We start from the raw sequence: 7,788 nt of genomic DNA, 5'->3' as shown, positions 1-7,788 counted from the left end.
ATGAATGACTCTGGAGGTGATGAATGACTCTGGAGGTGATGAATGAATGACTCTGGAGGTGATGAATGACTTGACTGTAAGCCGCGTTTCTGAGCGCAGCAGAGCAGCTGCACACAGGAAGTCACAGCAGTGGGGACAGTATGTACAAAACCTGCATCAGACGGGATTCCAGCACACAGAGGGGAGGCGGGCATGAAGTTCCACCTCAAACCAAGGAGCTACTGATGACTGTTAGCTGTTGGGAGGGAAGGAAAGAGACAAACAAACACAGAGAGTCAGAGAAATAAACAGAGATAGACACAGACAGACAGACAAACAGACAGGCAGACAGACAGACAGGCAAGCAGGCAGGCAGGCAGACAGACAGACAGACAGAGTGTTTAAGGTGCAGACTGGTGAAGTGACTACCCTCCAGTGGAGGTCACACATCCAAGGGCACACTGGCAGCACACATTGTACTTGATGCTGGGAAGAAGGACATGGTTGCGTTAGTTGGAAAAGGAGGGTGGATCTGGGAGGAGTAAGGAAGTATGGTCAAAATAAGCTGCACAAAACTCTTAGAAAACATTAAAAAAGAAAAAAAAAGTTGTCATCTGACCTCCATATATACCCTGTGACATCACACACTCACACAGAAAGAGGAGAGAATAAATGTGAGAAACAGAAGTTCTGTGGCATAAGTTAACTTTGAAAACATTATGTTACATGAAAGACAAAAAAAAAACACATATTGCAGAGTTATATAAAATTTATATAAAATGCCCAAGAGAGGCAAATTATAGAGCTATAAATAAACCAGTAGCTGCTGGCATCAGCAGGAAAGAAGTGGCTGTTACAAGGTTTTTGTTGGTGGAGGCTCCTTTGTTTGGAATGGTAAAAATGTCATGGAATCAGATCCCAAGGATGGACGCTGTCACTGACTTGTCTGTTGTGATAGAAAACAAGGACCCAAAAGCTTAAAAAATCTTACTTTTCATCACAAACAGGAAGTGGGACAGCAAACTGGCAGTGAGGCCAGGCTGTGAACTCTAAAACTTAATATAGAGTTTGAATGAGACTGGCTCCCACAGCCTCAGAGATTTGAATGCCTAGTTCCCAGCTGGTGGAATAGTTTGGGAAGGATAGGGAGGTGTGGCTTAGTTGGAGGAGGTGTGTCACTGGGATGGGCTTTGAGGTTTCAGATTTCCCTTTAGTTCTCTTTCTCTGCCTCATGCTTATGGATCAGATGTAAGCTCTCATCCACTGCTCCAGTGCCATGCCTGCCTGCCTGCCACCATGTTCCCCATCCTTATGATCATGGACTCGAACTCTCTGCAACAGTGAGCCCTCAAATTAAATGCTGTCTCTTCTAAGTTTCTTGATCATGGTGTTTTATCGTGGCAATAGAAAAGTACCCAAGATCCTCACTTCCAGGTAAAGCAAAGACAGACACTCTCCACGATGTAGACAGAGTGGAGGGCAGCAGGAGAGGCTCAGAATACAAGCCTTGGAGGCAGAAGATTCCAAGATACTGAGAAAAGACAAAACTGCACAGAGCTAACCGCTGCCTGTCGTGTTAAACAGACTTCAGAACACTGAAGGTCCAAGAGGTCGCCTCTCCTGACAGTCAGTTTTAAGTCTTGTCAGATTTATACCTTGTCAGTATGAAGACTTGTGGGGATTGGTTTGGTAGTTCTTCGTGTTTTTGTGAGCTTTGGTTGACCTAGAGCTATGGGAGTCTTCCCTGAGCCCTGACTGCACCGCTTTCCATAGTCTTTCTGACCAAGCCGATATTCTAATTCTGGATCCAATAGAACTCTTCACACCTCCGCGAGGGGGATGGTTCACTGGGTAAAGGCATTTGTTGCCAAGCCTGACAACCCAAGTTTAATCCCAAGATTTCTGCAAATTATCCTCTAATCTACATACCCGTACATAGAAAATAAAAAGTAACTTAAAAAAATAAAAAACAAGAGAAACATTCAAAAGAAGAAAAATTAGGTTTTCTTGCTTTAAAAAATTAACTTTTAAAGTTATGATAGAAAGTAATGGATTCTATTATGGTACATTATGGTATTCTCTTTCTTTGTATGTGTGTGTGTGTGTGTGTGTGTGTGTGTGTGTGTGTGTGTGTGTGTAGCCCTGGCTGTCCTGGAAAACTCTGTAGACCAGGCTGGCCTCGAACTCAGAGATCTGTGTCTCGAGTGCTGGAATTAAGGCATACACTGGTACAGCCACCACCACCAAGTTTTGTTTTGTTTTGAAGCCATCTGGAGGGGGTGGCAGTTCAGAGGCAGAGTGGCCTGGGTTCTGTCCTCAGCCTCACATGACAATAATGTTCTCATTAACATATACTAGCTTTATTTTTATTTATTATTGATTGATTGATTTTTTTGGTTTTTCGAGACAGAGTTTCTCTGTATAGCCCTGGCTGTCCTGGAACTCACTTTGTAGACCAGGCTGGCCTCGAACTCAGAAATCTGCCTGCCTCTGCCTCCCGAGTGCTGGGATTAAAGGCATGCACCACCACGCCTGGCCATATACTAGCTTTATTTAAATTACGACAGGAAGTGCAGCAGAGATGGCTCAGTGGTTAAGACTGGAGTTGGTGCCCAGTGCCCATGACCTTCAACGCCCAGAACCTTCTGTTGTCCCAGTTCTAAGGGACCTGCCACTCTCTTCTGGCCTCTGGAGCTGTGTTCATATATACACAGGATTTAAAATGAAACAGGCCTTTAAAACTTAAAATTTGAAACATAACTGGGCAGTGAAGGCAGAGGCAGGTGGATCTCTGAGTTGGGGTGCAGTCTGGTCTACGAGTAAGTTCTGGGACGGCCAAGGCTGTACAGAGAAACTAGGTCTTGAGAAACAAAACAATAAGTTGGAGCATAGATCACAGAAAACTCAGGGCTAAGAGTGATTTTTACCATTTAGCTACTCTATAATAATACTCTTTAAGGTTGTATAAATGTTATTTTACTGCAACACAGAAATATTCTGATTTCAGTTGTATCCATGTTATGAAGACTTTAGAAAGGGACTTTTTTTTTCCTATAGATAAAATGCATATTGTTGTAGATATAAAGCTATACTATTGTATGCTACAAATGACCTATGGCATACACTTTATGTTATAAATACTTTGTACTGCTAATAGTTTGTTAAAATAGTTTTCTACTCCCTAAGAAGTATTCAATACAGAATGCAATAAAAGAATTAAATATAGAGTTGGGTGTAGTCATGCACATCTCTAACCCCAGCAGTTGGAAGGCAGAGGCAGGAGGATCTCTGTGACTCTGAGCCCAGCCTGGTCTACATAATGAGCTCCAGGACATCCAGGGCTGCATAGAGAGATCATGGCTCAATATGATAATGATGATGATGATGATGATGATGATGATGATGATGACAACGAGCCTGGTCTACATAATGAGTTCCAGGACATCCAGGGCTACATAGATCCTGGCTCAATATGATGATGATGATGATGATGATGATGATGATGATGATGATGATGACAACGACGAAGACGACGATGATGAAGTAAATAAATAAGCATTGAGCCAGATACGGTGACACATGCCTGTAATCTTAGCATATAGGAAGTAAAAGTAGGAAGATCAGGAGTTCAAGGCCACCCCCAGCTAGCTACATGACAGTCTATCTCAAAATATAAAATAAGAACATTGACACTATATCAATTACATGGTGGCAGCTTATTTCCTCAGTGTAGCTGTTTAGTGTGTTTAGTGTGTTTTGGTCCAAGTTCAAAAACAGTAGCACTGATCTAGTATAGCTATGTAGCTTTCTGGCCACACTGGGACATTTGGGTGACAAATTAGATCATCAAATAGAGAAAGCTGAATGCTGGCTACCCTGTGTCCCAGACTGAATAATTGCTTCTCAGTACACATATTATATTGTGATAGTTGGACATACAGCTTAGGTTTCTATTTTTTCCAGAAAGCTTTAAAAAAAAAAAAGTCAACTCAAGTCAGGTACAGTGTTGCACACCTGTAATCCTAGAACTATAGGGGTCAAGGCAAGAGAATTATAAGTTCAAGACCAGTCTGGGCTACATAGTGAGATCCTATTTTAGGATTTATTTTTAGGTTTTACCATTTTAGTATATCATGGCTGAGAAGGCATGGTAGGGCAGCTCAGTTCCTGGCAGGGGGCTGTGTGGTAGAAGCTGCCACTACCGTTCAGATCAGGATGCAAAAACCAACAGGACATATCATGAGCCAGGCTACGACCTTCAGAGGCGTCCCCCGACCGACCTACTTCCTCCAGCTAAGACCCACCCACTAAAGATGCCACAGACTTTGAAAAGAGCTCCACCAGCTCCCAAACAAGCCTTCCCAACACGATCCTGTGGCAGACCTTTCAAATGGGCTCATGGTGTTCACCGTTCATATTTCGGTCAGGCTACACACAGGAGCATGTTCACCTAATTATGATCCCAGCAAACCCTCCATAGATTCTCAAAAACTTTTGTCTGTAATGGTAGCAAGAAACTCAATTGCTCTATATAACATCATTTTTTTAAAAACTGTGGGGAGATCATTTCAGCTGCTTTGTGAGCCTTTTTTATTACATCTCTTTCTGTTTTTTAAAGCTTTATCCAATATTAGAATTCTTTCTCAAGTTCCTGAAGTGACATTTCGCCCTTAATACAATATTTCTAAAAATGAGTTTTTTTAAAAAAAAAAAATTCAACATTTCAAAATATAATGGGAATGTTCTAAGTATTTAAAAAAAGATCCCAACTAAAACGCATACAGAAGCACAAGAGACTCTGAGCAGGCTAAAGACGCTGTGAATGAAGAACTTCCTGGTCTTAAAAAATCTGGGGGGGGGGGGAGAAAATTAAAAACTGGGCAAAAAAGACATTTTCTTCCAAAGAAAACATATAGTTGGTCAACAGGTACATGGAGAGGTAGTCAGTATCACCATCTGGGAACTAGCGAGCAAAATCACAATGAGCCATCATCACCTGACATCTGGTAGGATGGTGATCATCCAAAAGACAAGGGACAGAAAGTGTGGGTACGGGTGTCGAGAGAAATCGGGACGGCCATCTGGGAAACAATATGGAAGAGCCTTTTAAAAAAAATAATAAAAATAGAACTACCATGTGACCCAGAAACATGTTCCAGAGGACATACCCGGGGGACATAAGTGTCTGGAAGGGACAAACATCTCTCGTATGCACGTGGCATGGGAGCCTCCTGGCTTTGCGCCGCCCTCCCCCCCCCCAACCCCCGGGCCAGTATTACAGTTGTGCGCCACCTCACTAGGATTTTTTATGTAGGTGGCAGAGATCCAAACTCAGGTCTAGCATGCTGTGTGTCTCACACTGTCAGACAGTCTGCCCACAGAATGAAAGAAAATGTTTCACGAACATAGGTCAGATGGCGATCTTGTGTCTACTATGTAACAACTCATTAAATAGGAAGATAAATAAATAAATAAATAATTCTGAGGTGCCTGACTAGAGCTTCTAAGTCAAGGCTAAGGAAGCAGCTTTGCTCTGGCAGCAGTGTGGCGGGGCCTGGACCCTCCCTGCCAGGCCCACCACACAAACTCCAGTCCTGAACACTAGCTATGGACCTCCTGGAGAGCGTTGACCGGACGCCTGGGATTGCATCCCACATCTTTCTGTAGAGGCTGCCGGGCAAGGTGACCTTTAGCACACTGCTGCTCGAGTGTTTCCGAGAACCAAATTGTGAAAGATGACTATGCTGTTTGAATAAGAATGGCCTCCATGGGCTCAAGCATTTGAATGCTCAGGGAGTGGCACTACTTGAAAGGATTTGGGGGTGTGGCCTTGTTGGAGGAGGTGTGACCTCATTGGAGGAAGTGTGTTACTGGGGGTGGGCTTTAGGGTTTCAAAAGCCCTGGCCAGGCCCAACGTCTCTCTTCCTGCTACCTGAGAATCCAAATGTAGAACTTTTAATTTCTCCAACACTATGTCTCCCTGTGTACCACCATGCTCCCCACCATGATGATAATGGACTAAACTTCTGAAACTGTAAGCAAGCCTACAATTAAATGCTTTCTTTTATAAGAGTTATGGTGGCCTTGGCATCTCTTCTCGGCAAAAGAACAGTGACCAAGTCAATGACCATAGAAGATCTGTTTTTAGACACTTCCAAACAAGCCATAAGGATTTTCCACTTGGCAAATGCGTATGGAGCAGATCTCACCAAAGAGGGTTAACCAGGCACTTCATTCACTTTCTTGTGAGTGCCACTGTGTGCATGTTGTGCATCTATGTGGAAGCGCCCTGGAGGACTGCCACAGGCTAGCCCCTGATGGGATGGAGGAGTCTGATGTCCAGGAGGATTGCCACAGGCTAGCCCCTGATGAGATGGAGGAGTCTGATGCCCAGGAGGATTGCCACAGGCTAACCCCTGATGAGATGGAGGAGTCTGATGCCCAGGAAGATTGCCACAGGCTAGGCCCTGATGGGATGGAGGAATCTGATGTCCAGAAGGACTGCCATGGGCTGGCTCCTGATGGGATGGAGGAGTCTGATGTCCAGGAGGACTGCCATAGACTAAATCCCTCAAACTTTGTGCATGACAGTTTCCCACACTGAGAACGACAGTCTGGAATTCAGCTATACAGCAGAACTCATTTCTTCCCTTTTGCCCTCCTCCTTTTCTGCCTCAACTTTTCTTGCTGCCTCTGCCTGCTCTCCCCTGCCCCCAGACTACTGTGACTTTAAGGAAAATCTCACAAGGCCCACACCCAGATGAAAAGCTACAGACAGTTAATGACAAAAAGGAAAAAAAAAATCAGTCTTCCTCAGAGATAAATCCTAATTGGTTATCCAGTTCTAAGTGCTTAGCCAACAAAACACAAAACAAAAAAAAAAACAAAAAACAAAAAAAAACATGCATATAAGGAACACAGGAAGGGTTGGAGGGAAAAGAGAAAAGGGGAAGATATTCTGCAGTTCATGACTAGATTTTTTTTTAATTTAATATTTTTAAAGACACAAATTAAAAATAAAAATAATGGAAGGGCCTGTGGGCTAGGATCCCTGACTCAGCTGCTCTGAAAGGGATTAAACATGCAAGCAAAAAATTGTATTTGTTTTAATCCCAGCACTTGGGATGCAAAGGCAAGATAGAGCTCTTTGAACTCAAGGCCAACCTGGTCTACATAGTGAGTTTCAAGCTATTCAGGACTATGTAGAGAGACCCTTTCTCAAAATACATACATACATACATACATATGTATGCTTTATTTGTTGTTGAGAATAAAATAGTGCATATTGTATTAATTTATATGTTAGTGTAACATAAAATAGATACTTCTTCCTGCTCATGACCCCCTTTCATGCTTCATGACCCCTCCACATATACACATGCATACAGATGTAAACATATACATATTTATAAATCTAGCTTCTATATACATGTAAGAGAAAATGAGATTTAAATTTTATGGTTTAGTTTTGTTCTATGTGCATTGGTGTGTTGCCTGCACGTACGTCTGGGAGTGTGTCAGATCTTAGAGTTACAGACAATTGTAAGCTGTCATGTGGGTGCTAGGAACCGAATCAGGTCCTCTGGAGGTATTTACATTTTTTAATTAAAAATCCAGGTGTTGGGCTGGTGAGATGGCTCAGCAGGTAAGAGCACTGACTGCTCTTCCGAAGGCCCTGAGTTCAAATCACGACCATCTGTAATGAGATCTGATGCCCTTGAAGGGTTAAAAAAATAATAAGCCGCCTAACTACCCAAAAGAAGAAGTGGGGTCTGTGAGAACATGAACTTTTCACCCTCCCTTGCTGCA

The sequence above is a fragment of the Mus pahari genome, chromosome 10, assembly GCF_900095145.1.
Source record: "Mus pahari chromosome 10, PAHARI_EIJ_v1.1, whole genome shotgun sequence".
NCBI lineage: Eukaryota > Metazoa > Chordata > Mammalia > Rodentia > Muridae > Mus > Mus pahari.
The sequence above is the reverse complement of the archived record's forward strand: the minus strand, read 5'-3'. Positions refer to the sequence as shown.